This window comes from Oryctolagus cuniculus, chromosome 17 (genome assembly GCF_964237555.1).
Source record: "Oryctolagus cuniculus chromosome 17, mOryCun1.1, whole genome shotgun sequence".
Classification (NCBI taxonomy): Eukaryota; Metazoa; Chordata; class Mammalia; order Lagomorpha; family Leporidae; genus Oryctolagus; species Oryctolagus cuniculus.
The window spans coordinates 50,013,017-50,028,809 of NC_091448.1; the positions used below are offsets into that span (position 1 = coordinate 50,013,017).

The window sequence follows — 15,793 nt, forward strand, 5'->3', positions numbered from 1 at the left end:
GCCGCCCCGTCCCACGCCCCTCAATGTAAAGCAGGACGCGCCCCCTTGTCCTGCCGATCGTGTCTCCGGGGCGCCACGACCCTCTCCTGCCCCCAGTTCCAGCAGGAGACCTAGATTTCCTCCCGGGGAAGGAAGGAGCCGTCCCGCCCCCTCCCCCACCGACCCCGCTGGCGGAGCTCAGGTACGGAGGTCTGAAGGTGGCGCCGCTGCCGGGGTCCCTGGGGCCCTGCCCTCCGCCGGGCTCCGCACGCAGCGCAGCCCGCGGGCGGTCGGTCGGAGGCAGTGGGCGTTAGTCATTCCTTCATTCATCCAGCCGGGCGTTCATTCACCAGCAGCGGCTTTGCCAGGCCTGGAGCTGGGCTCTGGGACCCGGTGGGGAGTGGCCCCAGCCCCTGTTTGCACTCTTCTGGGCCAGGATGCCTTGGGGAACCAGGGTTGAGGACAGCCTGTGCCCACAGGGCCGGCCATACCGTAGGTGCCTCAGCATTGCTGGCTTGTGAGGCTGGTGTGAGAAGCTACGGGGAACTCACACCTGACCCGTGACGTTGGCAGGTGCCATGCCGTCCCCCAGGACGGGGATGGGCCTGGTGCAAACCCCACCTCCCCACCCATAGGCAGAGGTGGGGACTGGATGAGTGTGAACTCACATGTGCACACACTGGGCAGGTTAAAGCCCACTCCCCCCTCCTCCCACTTCCCCCACCCCCAGTGCTGCCTGGGACCCTTGGCCAGGTCCCCCGCTCCCTGGGCGCTTCAGTGCCTGCCAGGGTGGGGCTGGGTGTGTGAGACACAGTGAGTGCTGAGAACAACTCAACACCCCCTTTCTCACTTCCCTCCCTGGGCCCCTCCCGCGGGAGGCACTGGGAGCTGACATGGAGCAGGCTGGAAAAGGCTTCTGCCGCCTCCTCCCTCCCTCTGTGGGGCCTGGGTCCTTGCCCGCCCCCACTGCTCACAGAGTGTCAGGGGGTGTGTGTGACCTGTGCCTGCACCTGGCCGCCGTGAGCCCGGGTCCCCTGCCAGCGTGTCATCATCACAGTAGCAGGGACCGCCTGCAGCTTCCGCTGTGCTCTGGGCAGTGACTGTCCACCATCAATCCTGAGAGGTAGGGGATGTGCCTCTCCCTCCCCCTTTAAGACATCTGGAGACACATCCTTGGAGAAGGAGCTCCTGCATGTGGCCCAGAGGGCCTGGCCAGAGCCGGGACTCAGGGTCAGGGCTGTTGGATTCTGAGGACTTTCTCCATCCCTGTCCCCGTGGGTGGTGCTGCTCACCCAGTGGGGGCACCAGTCCCAACCCTTTGGCCCGTGGGGCCTTCGGTCCCCTGGGCACTTGTACCAGTGACAGGCGGCTGTGTCTCCTGCTGTTCTAACCTGGTGTTGCTCCTGCTGCAATTTCATGCTTGGTCCTTGCCCTCGGGGCACCACGGTTTCGCCTGCCCAGGCTCCTGTCTCCCTGCCCGGCAGCCACCCCAGGTGCCTTCTGGGGCTGCCCGTTCGCACCTCTTCCAGGCTGCTTCGAATGGTGTAAATGGTCCTTCTCTGCTTGGGGCCCCTGGGCCCAGGGAATTGAAAACATCACACAGGAAGCTGTGTGCAGGAATCTCCTCTCCCCGACTGGCAGAATCTGCGTGCAATAGACAGGGAACGCCTCTGACCCAGGGAGCCTTGGAGATCAGGGGCCACAGTTCCTCTCTTTAAAGCTGGGGAGACTGGGAGTGGACACAGAGAGGGTGACTGTTCCTCCAATGGGCAGGAGCCGGCAGGCTGGAGAGGGAGGCTGAAGGCCAGGAGTCGAGGCTGGGGCCCTGGCCTGTGTGTGAGGGTCCCCTGTGGACCCCAGGGATGCCAGGGCGCCTGATTCCAGGTCATCACAATGTGAGCTAGTGAGTGGCGCCCTGAGTTGTGCAGTGTACAGCCTGAGCAGCCAGCCATGGCGGTCAGGAGCTGAAAGGAGGCAGTGAGAGGACTGTTGCGTCTCCAGGAGAAGCCAGGCCCAGAAGATATAACCAGGTCCCAGAGAGCATGTGCTAACCGTGCAGAGAGGCATCCACATGGGTCACAGCCGGTACCCAGGCTGCAGGGGAGAGTTCAGCCCCGCAGACAGGAATCTTCCCAGCCACCCCTGTGTAGGGTTGGCGGAAGGAGAGCCCACGGTCTTCTGTGGAAGGCGGGAGGAGGCCTGACCCTGGGAATGCACGCGGGTGATAGGATGTGGGGGCAGCGCAGGGCAGGAGTCGGAACGTGGAGATCTATTCCCAGCACAGAGCTACCCAGCCTTCAAGGCTAGCAGAGTTGTGGCCGACAGGTGGCCGACAGGCTTGCAGGGCAGAGGTCTGTGTGCAGGTGTCGAGGAGCTGCTAGGGGGCGGGGAAGGCACCCAGGGGTGAGAAAGTCTGGCTGCCTGGGGCACAGGAGGCGCGGAGAAGGCGCTAGGTGTTTTCATAGATCTGCCCGGCCACAACGTGCTCCTCCCGGGAGGCTGGAGTGAGGCCAGCCTGGCGGAGCTGCCGCTGTTGGCTGTTGGGAAGGATTGGTTCTGCTTGCTGCCAGCCACTGTCCCTCCCTCTGCACCCCAGCTGGGCAGGAACAGAGCGAGTGGCCCGGAGGGTCTGGGGAGGCTCAGGCTGGGGCAGGAATGTTTGCAGAGCCCTGGAGTGGCCCCGGGGCTGGGCTTTCCCGGCTGGCGGAACCAGTTTGTGCTGCTCCCAGGAGGAGCTGGCAGCCATGGTGGATCACACGGAGTGATTGAAGTCAGGAAAGTCCCGATCCTGTGGTGGCAGAGTGGGAGAGATGCTTCCAAGGCTCTGGTTCAAAGCCCTCGTTAACAAGGGGTCTAAGGAGCTGGCGCTGTGGCGCGGCGAGCAAAGCCTCTACCTGGGACACCGGCATCCCATATGGACATTGGTTCACGTCCCGGCTGCTCCACTGCAGTCCAGCTCCCTGCTAGTGGCCTGGGAAAAACCGCAGAGGATGGAGCCAGGGCTTGGACCCCTGCCACCCCGAGTGGGAGACCCGGGAGAAGCTCCTGGCTTCAGCCTGGCCCAGCCCTGGCCACAGTGGCCATTTGGGGAGTGAACCAGCGGATGAAAGCGCTCTCTCTCTGTTTCTCTCTTTCTCGCTCTCTCCTGTCACTCTTTGCGATAAATAAATAAATCTTAAAAAAAAAAAAATAAGGAGAGCAGAGGCGAGGAGGGGTGGCAGAGCTGGGCCTCTAAGCCCGGTTTCCGGCGCTGTGGTTTGGCCTTTGTTCTGCTGAGTCAGTCTCGTTTTAGGGCCTCCTGGAGGTGGGCGTGTCCCCTGACACTGCCCCAAAGCCAGACTTCTCTGCACCCCCAGTGCTGGGGCTCCTGATGCAGGGCGGGGGCCGGATCTCTCAGAGGAGGGAACGATGGGAACTTGGGAAGCGGCAGCTCTGGGCTTGTCAGGACTTTGGGCAGGTGCCAGGGGACTTGAGGCACGACTCCGAGAAACGCCCAGGGCTTGGGTACCGGGATTGCTTTGCTGTGTACATCCTGGGAAGGGCATGACCTTGCACAAGGGCACTGCAGACTCACCTATCTGCTTAGGCCCCCAGTAGGAGGGCAAAGGTCAGATTGGAGGCCAATGGTCTACACTGCCTCCAGGAAGCCTTCCTGGACTTCCCTGTAGTCAGAGATGTGCCGGAGCTTGGATGAATGTTATGTTCTCTGCAAATCTGCTGAGCCCTGCGGAATCGCCTTTGCTGCTTCTCAGTCCTGGATGGAGGTCACTGCCTGAGCTGAGCCTGTGACCCAGGGCCCGGGACCCCCAGCCCCTATTGGAGGCCCCAGGACTTGGTCTGGGTTTGGGAGTCCAGTGATGGGCCCTAGAATGTAAGGACAGGGCCAGGCCCTGCTTACTGCCCCTTGCTCAGGCCCCTGTGTGGGTCAGATTGGCTGGAAGCCATGGTGCTGTCTTGGGCGCATCCTTGTATCTCATAGCTACAGCACACTAGATGTCTCGTCCACACCTGTTCATTTTGCAGACTGGGAGACCGGGACCAGAAAGACAGGGGTCTTTTTTGGAACCCTGGCCTTGTTCCTCTTTTGTGGGCAGAGGGTGAGCTACCGGAGACCAACGGACTCTGGGGACTTTGTGGCAGGACCATGCTGCCTCCCAGGAATTCTCTGAGGTTCCAGGCTTGGGGGCGGGGCCCATCTGGCTCATCTCTTACCGCAGCCCTCGGCCCGCCCTCCTGTCCGAGGGCCTGACAGCATCTGGCTGAGCGACATGTGGAGCCATGCTATAAACCCATGTTACGGCCTGGACGATTAAGTGTCTGGTGGTAGAACCACACCCAAAGTTAGACCGGAGCTGAGGTCTCCTCTCCTGGATTCGATATTCACAGGAGTGAAATGGTCCAGCAGAGCCCAGAGCTGCCCTTGAGCAGCCCCCGCTGTGCCTCAGTTTCCCCATCTGCAAAAGGGAAAGGGGAGGAGCTGGGAGGTCAGGGTGGGCTTCAAGCTCTTTCCGGCTCTGGCACTGCCTCGCTGTTGCAGCCCCTGCCACCCCTCACCGCCTGCTGATCCTCCCAGGTGTCCCAGGGGAAGGACTGTGGTGGAAGGGGGAGGAGAGAGTGCCTAAGAAATGAGATTGGGAATCAAATAGCAACTGAGCTCCCCACCCACTCCTGCAAATCTCCCTCCTCTTTCTCCCTTGAAGAGAAAGAAAATGCTCAATTGCACCCCCTTTTGCAATGGAATGGGAGCCTCAGTGAGTCAGTGCGGAGGTACATGCCACCTCCAGGGTCCCCTGTATGCCTGTGCAGGCCTGCACAGCTGTGCGGCCACCAGCCCTGCGGGGCAGTGCCTGCAGGGGGTGGCCGGGGGCAGGGACCTCCTGCAGGTCTTGGCTCTGGGGTAGAGGCTGCGCCCCAGCAGGAGGCCCCACTCCACCTGCCTGCCTCCTCCAGGCTCCCCCAGGGGTGCCTCTGTGACACTCACCCAGGGATGGGGCCGGGCCGAGAGGCGGGCTCTGTGCGAAGCCGGGGGAACTGGGTCTGTGCTGGAGTTGGGTGCGGTGTGGGTGCATTCAAGGCTGTGGGGGAGGGAGGGGCGGGTCTGTGCAGCCGGCAGGGGCTGCTGGGGTGGCTTTGTAGGGAGCACGGGCAGCTGGGAGGGGCAGGTGTCCTGTTTACTGGCAGACCTGGGCCGAGGGTGGCCAGCCAGGAGGTGCTCCTCTTCCCAGATGACCCGTTCTTCTGGAGGGAGGGGAAGTAGCCGTCTGTTAGCCGGGGAAGCCAAACAAGGGTTGGAAGCAAAAATAGAAATGCGCTGGGCTGTGTCTGGGAGGAGCCTTAAGTTCTGGTGGATCGCAGAGGCCTCTTCTGAGCCGCCTGCTGCGCTCGCCCTGTTTGCTTGGCTTGCCGTGTTGGGGAGACGTCACATCCTGTGCCCGGCCTGCCTCGGGGAGACACGGGGGAGTGCGGGATCAGGGGCCCTGAGCTCCTGGGGCACCCACTGCGCAGCCACCTTTGACCTTGTCTGCATTGTTCCAGATTGACCCAGATCCTCGCCCTCCTTGGTCACAGCTCCCTGCGGTCCCATGGGAGCCCCAGGGGCTCCCTTCTCTCTCCCTGGCTCCCACCTCCTGCACCCCCACCCCACCATGAGACTGGTCTCAGCTGAACAGCTCTGGAATCATCCCTTGTGGCGAAAGAGCTATTTTCAGCCTTTGCGTTACCGTCCGTGCGTGTGCGTGTGCGTGTGTGTGTGCGTGTGTGTGTTATCCTTTGCTGTTGTCTTGTTTGCTTCTCGTATGGTAGGATCTGGAACTCTGTCCGGCCCTGCCTCTGGGGCCCGGTGGGCCGTTCTTGGGGCTGGGACATGGCACGAAGCGGAGGAGCCCCAGGGGCACAGGCAGCCTGAGCCCCTCCTTGCTCAGTGGCAGGTGGCAGGAGCTGCTCCCCTCCTGTTTGCTTCAGGTTGGCAGGAAGCCTTTGGCGCCCTTTGCAGAGGGGTGCTCTCTGCAGGAACCCCAACACCCCCCATCTGGCCTCCCCACTGCCCTGTGTAGTGCCTGGACCTTGAGTCTCCGTTCCCAGCTCCTCACAAGGGGGCCTTGGCATGACTGTACAGAGAGGGCCTTCCTCCGTCCTGACTCGTGTCCCCTGGGTGACCCTTGTCCCCACCCCTCCCCCATTCCCCTGACCCTGCTGCCATCCTGAGGAGCTGGTCAGGCAGAGCCTGGGGGAGGCACAGTGGCAGGCGCACCCAGGAGCTCCCTTCGGCTCTTGGAGTAGAAGTCTGGCGGGACAGAGCGGGGACATCCGGGCCTCGGGAGAATTGTTCCAAAGAATTCAGAACTGCTGGGTGCCTAACTGGCAGGGCAAATGAAAGTACAATAGATAGCCAAAGCTATTAATCACTAATGATCTCCTAAATAAGGTGATTAATGAGTATTTAAATGGTGCATTTAGGAAATAGCAGGTCTTCCAAAAGCACACCTTTCCCGAAGCTGCTGGTTTGGCTGAGCACCTGCTGGGAGACTGACTGATCCCCCACGCCCTGAAGCAGGCAGGTGGCAGCGGGTGAGTGCAGGATTCTCACCAATGCACAGAGCCCGCAAACGCCGCTCCACTGCTTCCCCAGCTACTGTGCAGGTGACAAGAAGGGGAGGCTGTGGGGATCCTGGCTGGGGGATACGCTGCTGGACAGAACTCCGCGCTCGCTGTGAGAGTGTCCTTAAGGCCACTGGATGCACATCTGGGTTGGCTGGGCACCCGCTGTGGCCGGAACTCAGCCTCAGTGTGCGGCTGCTCTTGTGTCTGTGGCTGGGCCCGAGACTGGGCCAAGGCTCAGTTTGTAGCTGGGTCTATGGTCAGGTTTGTGGCTTGGTTGGAGACTGGCGTTGTGTTCTGATACATGGCCAGGGTCATGGCTTGTCCTGTGGCCTGGGCTGTGAGTCAAGCCATGGCTGAGCAGTAGAGGTGGACAGCGGTTGAGGTCAACATCTGGGCCCTGGCTTGTCTCGGGACCAGAGTTGCTCCGTGGACAGCTGTGCAGCCTGAAGCCTCGGCCTCTGTCTTCGAGTGTTACCAAGGACAATGCGCCTGCCTCTAGGTCCCCGGAGGCCCCGGGTGCTGGGTGGCCCAGCAGGTTGGCCCTCACAGGGCTGCTGGTGTGTCCCCCGAAACAGCCCAGCACCCGAGCTCCTCGGAGGCACATCTAGCCATTTAGGACATGTTTCCATGGCAACCAACCCCCAACCAACACCGGCTCCTTTCAGTAATGCCTTTTTCTGGAAGCAGCTTCTGCTGGCCTCTCATCCCTCCCTGGGTGGTCCCACAGCCCCTTCAAGGCCGAGTATGGGCCAGCCGGCCCTGGAGCTGCTCTGTTCCCTAACTCCTACCTCCGAGAGGACGCGTGCCCTAGGAAGCTTCCCTGGGAGGGACCTGCCGGAGCTCACAGCTGTGCTGGCTATGCTGAGCCTAACAAGGACTTTGTCTGTGCCCAGCACTGGGCTGGAAGAGGCTGGGGGCTCCGGGAGGATTCCAGCCAGGTGTCTGCCCAGGAGGAACCTGCGGCCTGGGGCGGGGGCGGGAGGCAGGCAGTCGTGGATCTGGGCTGCGAACAGGTGTTCCTGTGGGCATAGGCACTGGACCTGCAGGAGTGCCGGTCCAGAGGAGAAGAGAAAGTGTGCAAGGCTCCTCAGCCATGCCGTGCTGGAAAGGCTGGGGGAAGAGAGCCGCTCAGGACGGGAGCGGACAGAAAAGACAGCCGTAGGAGGGCAGGGAGGGGTCAGCTCCGGGGCAGTGCTTCCAGCTTTGGGGGAGCAGGGGCTCCCATGGCAGGGGCCCTTGGGGGCAGGAGAGGGGCTGTCCTTAAAGCTTCTGCCTATGAAAGAGCCAAAGAGAAGCCCTTGGATGATCACCACGTCTGATTTTATTTAGCAAACCCTTTTGCATAGCAGCGATGGATTGCCAGGCACTGTGCTAAACCTGTGCCTAACATTCCTTCCCTGGCTCCTCCTGGCAAATTTTAATGCCCCTTTCACAGATGGGGAAACTGAGGCTTAGGTCACTGGCTGGTAAGTGGTCAAACTGGGATGGGAGCCAGCCCAGGCAAGAGAGGGGCAGAGATTCCTTTGAGAGTGGAGAAAGGCCAGGCTCTGGGGGAAGAGAAGGAGAGGGGGTCCCCTGCTCAGATGATGTGAAGCTCCCCACTCCCATGCTGCCTTTGGATCCCTGGAGCTCTGGGGTGGAGCCGGGGAGCAGTGAGGTGGGATTATACATGAGCGTGCACGGCCGTGCAAGGCTCTCTCTGTCCATGGGAAGTCCCGGGGCCTCGTTAGCTCAGCCGCGTCGGCTGCCAGAAGCCAGACCCCATGTGCGTGCTTATAGAACTTGTCATTCTCATGGAGTGTGTGTGTGTGTGCAGGGGAGAGAGAGAGAAAGAGAAAGAAAACGAGAACAAGAGCCTGGTCCCTGGAACTTTTCATTCTCCCAGCCCTGCTCGCGTATGTGGGGCATCACCAGGCTGTGGCTTCCAGTGCAGGTGCAGCCAGCGCTGGGCAGGAAAGCTGTGGCCGCAGCCCCAGGGCCAAAAGGCCGGCAGGTGCAGGTGCAGGCCTGGTGTCATGCACCTGCCGTGCCCATTCCTGGGGGCTCTTGCTCCTCCCTGAAGGGCTGGGGACTGTGTGTGTAATTTGAATGTCTCCCAGCCATGGCTCCCAGCAGCTGTCGGTGTCCCCTCCCTTGGCCTGTCAAGCCAGGCTTTTTATTCTTAAGAAGAAAGTTCTAGATCCAGCCTCCCCTGGTCATGACTTAATTGCTTTGGCCTGTGTCTCTTCTCCCTCATTCTCTGTCTCCTATCAGGCCCCAGGCTTGCCAATCCTGTTTCCCCCTTCCTTTAAGGCTCAGCATGATCCCCTCACCCAGGGCGCCTCCAGGCTGCAGAGTTCCTACTTCTGGGATGTGCAGTGTGTACCTGTCAAGGAGGGTGTGGGCTTCAGCCCAGGGGCCAGGCCAGCCTGCTGCCCTGTCTTCCTGCACGCTGCTGCTGCTGTTGCGTGGGAGGCAGCGCTGGGATGTCCCCGGGGCGGCACTCCCCAGGGCAGGGACTGTTCCAGTTCAGCTCTGTCCCCCAATCCTCCCTCCCGGGCTCCATCTGGCCCAAGGTCTGGCCTGGGAGAGTCGGCCAATGCCCTTGTTCCCTGCTTAGCTGTGCGGGCTTCCCCTGGTGGGGGAAGACAGGGGTGGGGTCCTTGGTATAGGGCAGAGCTTTCGCAGAAGGCCCTTGTCTGTCTGTCTGCCCATCTGCCTGTTTCTGTGTCTCTGGGCTCTAGGGCTGAGGGAGAAGGTGAGCAGGTGGAGCTGAGAGTCTGAGCCAGGATCGCTGGCTGCATCTGCGCGGGGCGGTGGTGGTGGGGGGAGACTGGGCCCGGGACAAGGTCTGGGAGACCGTATGCTCCTGCGGCGGTGGGCAGATGGGCCAGGAGAGCGTGGGGGTGGCTCCCGCACCCCCTCCCGCAGCAGTAGTCAGGTGCGAGGGACTGTTTGTTTCTCTCGGGCTGCAGGCAGGGTGTTCTGTCTTTGGTCCCGATTTAAAAAATTACCGTGGTGTTGGAGGTGGGGTGGATGCTGGGTCTTCGGGATGAGGTAGGCTGAGCCTTGGAGGACACTGAGGGGGCTCTGCGGCCTAGGACAGGGCCCCGGGGAGCTGCCTGGGAGTCCTTTAGGTGTGCTTGCCCTGCCTCGAGCCTCAGTTCTGTAGCTGACTGCTGTGTGGGCGATAGAATACTTTGGTGGCTGATTTTATTTAAGTCTCCAACAGGGAGGTCAGGATCATGATACCCATTTTACAGATGAGAAAAATGAGGTTCAGAGAGATTAACTTGCTTCAGGTCATAGATGAGGAAGTGTAGCATGAACTGAGGTTTGTGCCACTCCAAAGCCTTTGTTCTCATCTCTCTCCTAAATGGTTCTAGAACTGGAGCAGCCACGCTCCTTTGTGAAAAGCCCAGGCTGGCCGCTGACCCTTGCCCAGCTCTGCAGCAGCCAGTGCGAGGGTTATGATTGGTCGAGAGAGCAGGTGATGGAGAGGAGAAGAGGCTGGGTCCCTCTGGCCCAAGCTCGTACAGAGCAGCCTGGCGTGCTGCTCTGACCACAAGACCTGGAATCAGATGGCTCTGGGTTCCAACCCTGCTTGCATTGCTTATGGGGCCCTGTGTCCTCAGGAAAACCCCTTCACACGTCTAAGCCTCGATCTCAGTGGCTGGAAGGTGGGGCCTTGCTGCGTGCACTCTGCTGGGTTCCGCTGGGATGAGTTTAGATGCTCCGTCGGGCATCTTCTTGGGACCCTGTACTCAACCCAGAAAAAGCAGGACTGTGCGGGGCAGGGACCTGTGTCCAGCACCCGGTGCTTCTGGGCCTTTGTCCCTGCTGCTCTGAGACCCCTGTGCCCACCTGTGCCTCTGTGGGGCCTTTGGCACCCCTGATCCATGGCCACCTCCCCTGGGGGACTTTCTGATCCTCCTGGACACTTACTTAAAAAAAGGTTTTATTTGAAAGAGTTATAGGGAGAGACAGACAGAGAGAAAGAAATCTTCCATCCACTGGTTCACTCCCCAAATGGCTGTGACTGCTGGAGCTGGGCCAGGCCAAAGCCAGGAGCCAGGAGCTCAATCCAGGTGTCCCATGTGGATGGCAGGGGCCCAAGTACTTGGACCATCACCTGCTGCTCCTGGAATCTGCATTGGCAGGAAGCTGGAGTCAGGAGCCAGAGCTGGGATTGAACGCAGGGTGTGGGCATCTCCATCGGTGTTTTAACCTCTGCATCAAACGCCTGCCCCTGGGGACAATTAAGGAAGGAGGAGATGGTGCGGGTGAGAGGGAGAGCGCTTGTGTTCTTCATAGCACTTTTTTTTTTTTAAAGATTTTTTTTTTAAAGATTTATTTCATTTGAAAGACAGAGTTGCAGAGAGAGGTAGAGACAGAGAGAGAGGTCTTCCATCCGCTGGTTCACTCCCCAGATGGCTGCAATGGCTGGAGCTGTGCCGATCCGAAGCCAGGAGCCAGGAGCTTCTTCCAGGTCTTCCACATGGGTGCAGGGGCCCAAGGACTTGGGCCATCTTCTACTGCTTTCTCAGGCCACAGCAGAGAGCTGGATCGGAAGTGGAGCAGCCGAGACTAGAACCAGCGCCATATGGGATGCCGGCGCTTCAGGCCAGGGCGTTAACCCGCTGTGCCACAGTGCCGGCCCCTCTTCATAGCATTTTTCACTGAAGTGGGGGGCCCTGACCCCATGGGCTTCCCTGTCCCCTGCTCACTGAGAGCCCCGCCCTGTCCCTTCTAGTCGCCACAGTGTCTCCAGCACCAACCCGGTGCCCATGGAATGGGAAGCGTCATTTGCTGCCCACCCTCTTCTGTTCACCTCCAGCTGGGAGAACCCGCTCCCTTGGGCGGGGTAGCTTTGCCGCTGTGGTAGGAAGCCCTCAGAAGCCAGCCCACATGTAACCTAGGAGGACGGCAGCCAGCTCAGAGCCACTGGCTGGGGAGGGAAGGCCACATTCTAGAGCGAGGGTGTGCGCTGGGCGTGGCAGGCTGCCTTTGTTCCTGGGTGCAGCATTGACCATGAGCACCAAGGAACCCCTGCATACAAATCCAGCCAGTAAATCTTCCCGATGCCTCACCCTCTTGACGCCTGCTGCCCCGAGCTCGGCACAGCACTGGGGAGGGGAACAGGGCCTTCCTAACCATCCCGATTCTGGCTTCCTAGGAATGCAATCGATTTGGGTACCAGAGCTATTTGTGCACTGATGCAGTAATATAGTATGGTAATATAGTGTTACTTATAATATGTGTGAAAGCTTATATCCCTTTAGTATCCGTTGGTTGAGAAATTGTATAAAGCTAACATAAGCTCAGGAAGAACTTTAGGTGATTGTGTTTATTTTCATTTTTTGCCTAAGAGGCTGAGAGACACACATGCACGCACACAGAGACATATAGACTATGTATACATTATATATGTATGTATGTATATGTTTACATGTGTGTCTGTATATATATTTATAGAGAAGAGGGTGAGATCTTCCATCTGTCAGCTCACTCCTCAAATGCCTGTAACAGCCAGGGCGGGGTCAGGTGGAAGCCGGGAGCCAGGAGCTCCTTCCTGGGTCTCCCACGTGGGTGGCAGGGAGCCAAGTACTTGAGTCATCACCTGCTGTGTCTCAAGGCCTACGTTAGCAGGAAGCTGGACTGGAAGCAGAGCCGGGACTTGAACCCAGGCCCCCCCGGATATGGGTGGCGAGTGTCCCCAGCAGCATGTTCATTGCTGTGCCCCGGTGCCCACCCTTGTGTTTTCTGAATCGAAGAAATACTCAAGTGTCATGTTTGTGCTATTGTGCATGCTATTGTTTTTTTTTTCTTTCTTTTTTTCTTTCTTTTTTTTCCTTTTTCTTTTTGACAGGCAGAGTGGACTGTACAGAGAGAGAGAGAGAGAGAAAGGTCTTCCTTTTTTCCGTTGGTTCACCCCTCAATGGCCTCTGCGGCCGGCGCGCTGTGGCCGGTGCATCACGCTGATCCGAAGCCAGGAGCCGGGTGCTTCCTTCTGGTCTCCCATGGGGTGCAGGGCCCAAGGACTTGGGCCATCCTCCACTGCACTCCCGGGCCACAGCAGAGAGCTGGCCTAGAAGAGGAGCAACCGGGACAGAATCTGGTGCCCCTACTGGGACTAGAACCCGGGGTGCCGGTGCCGCAGGCAGAGGATTAGCCTAGTGAGCCATGGCACTGGCCCATGCTATTGTTTTTTAATTTTCAAATTTCCCCTCTCATTGCCAGCATATGAGAGTGCCCCTCGCCTGACTTCCACGTTCATCTTGTGCTCTGCGATCTTGCTATACTTGGCTATGGGGCCCAGTGGAGTTTGTTTTTTTTTTTTTTTGGATAGATTTCGTAGAGTTTTTTTTTTTTTTTATCGTTTGTTTTGTTTTCTATGTAGACAATTATGTCACCTGAGAATTAAGACAGCTTTATTTCTTCCTCTCTGGTCTGTGTACTTTGCATTTTTTTTTTTTTTTTTGGTCTTATTGCACTAGCAAGAACTTGTTCCACCTGCATTTGGAAAACAGTCCCATAGCCCCATTAGAGAAACGTGGTGAGGATGCAGCTGGCTTCTCACGTGGCTGCCCTTGCGGTAAATCCAGGGCCCCAGCCTGAGCTGCGCTGTTATGTGGCCCACATGGGCGAGCTCGGGGCTCGGAGCTCAGAGGGAGCCAGGGCAGCATGCAGTAGGCCTGATTTTGGACCTGGAGGGGGCTCCTGGGTCAGTGCATTACCTGCACTGTGTGTGTTGGGGACTTTGTGGTGGGTGGGGCAGAGTGACAGGCAGGGGGGGGGGACTGTGTCCCCAGGGCTGTCCTCACCTGGGCTGTCCTTAGCAGCTCCAGGTCTGGGCTCAGCACCCTGTGGAGCAGGGGTGTGGTGACCTGGGGCTGCAAACGTTCTCCTGGGTTGCATCAGAGGCTGCACCATGGCTGTGGCTGTGACTGGGGAGGGACTCACCTCCCACCTGTTTATTATTAACATCTGCTATGCTCCCAGGTGGGCTCTGCAGGGCCAGTCTCTGTCAGGTTGCTCATTGTATGGATGGGGAAACCGAGGCAAGGTGTTGCTGACACAAGGACCCAGAGCTATGTGTGGGGCCAGGACACGTGCGCCTGGTGGCTCAGGGAAGTGAGACCCCGTGTGGGTGCTGGCCTGGCTGTTTCCGCTGGCGATGCAGTCCGTTGGGAGGTGCACATTATTTTACACGCCCGGGACCAAGGCTAAATAATGCTGAGGACATCATGACATGCCATCATTTAAGTCACATCCCAATTTCAAAGATGTCAGTGTGAAAAACATGCATCTTGAACTGGGAAAAAGAGTTAATAAAATTGGAGTGTTTCAGATTCTTATGCTGCTATCATCATGTGTTGAATTGTTTAGGTGCCTAAACAGTTAAGTCTTTCGCATATGAGAATTTCCATTGCATCAACAGTTTCATCTTAATGCAGCGACTCCCTTTCCCCCTAATAACCCACACTAACTGAAAATCTCTTTTATCTTGCATATTAAGTTTTCATTGGAAAGCATTTTTTTTGTGCTTGTCCTAGAAAATAAAACTTGTTACAGAAAAGAGTTATATAAAATTAATAGTCATATAAAATTACGCATGCAGTGAAAGCAGCTTCCTCTGCTTCTCATTAGACCCGCCTTGCAGGGAAGATCTCTACAGGCATTTTGGTACATGTCCTTCCAACCATTTTAATACATCTGTTCATATAGTTATAATATATATATATATATATATATTGGCAGGCAGAGTTAGTGAAAGAGAGAGACAGAGAGAAAGGTCTTCCTTCCGTTGGTTCACCCCCCAAATGGCTGCCACAGCCGGCGTGCTGTGCCGATCCGAAGCCAGGAGCCAGGTGCTTCCTCCTGGTCTCCCATGCAGGTGCAGGATCCAAGCACTTGGGCCATCCTCCACTGCCTTCCTGGGCCACAGCAGAGAGCTGGACTGGAAGAGGAGCAACTGGGACAGAACTGGTGCCCCAACCGGGACTAGAACCCGGGGTGCCGGCACCGCAGGCGGAGGATTAGCCAAGTGAGCCGTGGTGCCGGCCGTTGTATATTTTTAAAAAGATTTGTGTATTCATTTGAAAGGCAGAGCCACAGAGGGAGAAAGAAGGAATGAGAGAGAGAGAGGTCTTCCATCTCACTGGTTCACTCCCCAAATGGCCACAACAGCTGGAGCTGGGCCTATCGGAAGCCAGGAGCCAGGAGCTTCTTCCAGGTCTTTGGGCCATCTTCTGCTGCCTTCTCATGCACATTGGCCGGGAGTTGGGTCAGAAGCAGAGCAGCTGGGGCTTGAAGCAGCCCTCTGACACAGGATGCCAGCGTTGCAAGCAGCGGCTTAACCTGCAGTGCTGCAACACCAGCCCCAGAGCCCACGCTCTTGGCCGTGTTGCACGCATCGCTCAGCACGCAGAGAAATTTTTTTTTTTTTAAAGAATGGAGTCAAAAGGAACATACTGTTGTGGGATGACCCTGCGCTTTTTCTGCTAAGCAGTCCTATGGGCATCTTTCCGCGTCAGTATTGGAAGAACTGCTCTGCCTTTGACCAGTGCAAGGGCTTCCCCAGAGGCCACAGCTGAGTGTGTGCGGCCCAGGCCCCGTGTGTAAGCTCGGGGGCTTTGAGCACGCTCTCGGCCTCCCTGCACCCGAGACGACCAACTGCATGCTTCTGCCTCTGAGCTTCCCTTGGGGAAATTATTAGGTTGATCTTCTTCCAACAGCTTTGCGGTTTTCATTTCTGCAACTTGATTTCAGTCCAACCACAGTCCCAGCATTTCAGTTCCACGTACCCGAGTGGCACGCAGAGGGGTTGGCTGGTGCGCTGGTCCCACTGGAGTCCCAGAGTGCCTGGTGGAGGAGACTCAGAGAACAGAGTGGGGTTCCTGGCCCACGGCTGTCCCTGTCCTCCCTCCCCTCGGTCCTGGGCTGGGAGGGGCATTGGTGCAGAGTTCAGGATGAGGCATGTGTCCCCTGGGTGTCCTCACTCCCACCTGCTCCAGAGGCCCCCTCAGCCACACAGCCTGGCCTCTGCACTTAGCGGTGCAAAGCACCACTGCCGTCCTGAGCGTGACGTTAGTTGCCGAGCACATGGGATCCTGCCAGCAACGGACTGATTGGTGTCACTGTGCTATGGAGGGGAAACTGAGGCTGCGGGGTGGGAAGGACTTGGCCGTACAAGTCGCTGGTGGCAGAGACAGGGCAGAACTCAAACCCAGGT

General features: G+C 58.3%; 1 protein-coding gene across 2 annotated transcripts in view; it reads left to right on the plus strand.

Annotated features, from left to right (window-relative positions):
* PITPNM3 (PITPNM family member 3) overlaps positions 1 to 15,793 on the plus strand; it is a 100,089-nt gene that overhangs the window by 11,994 nt on the left and 72,302 nt on the right. The window lies entirely within an intron of this gene.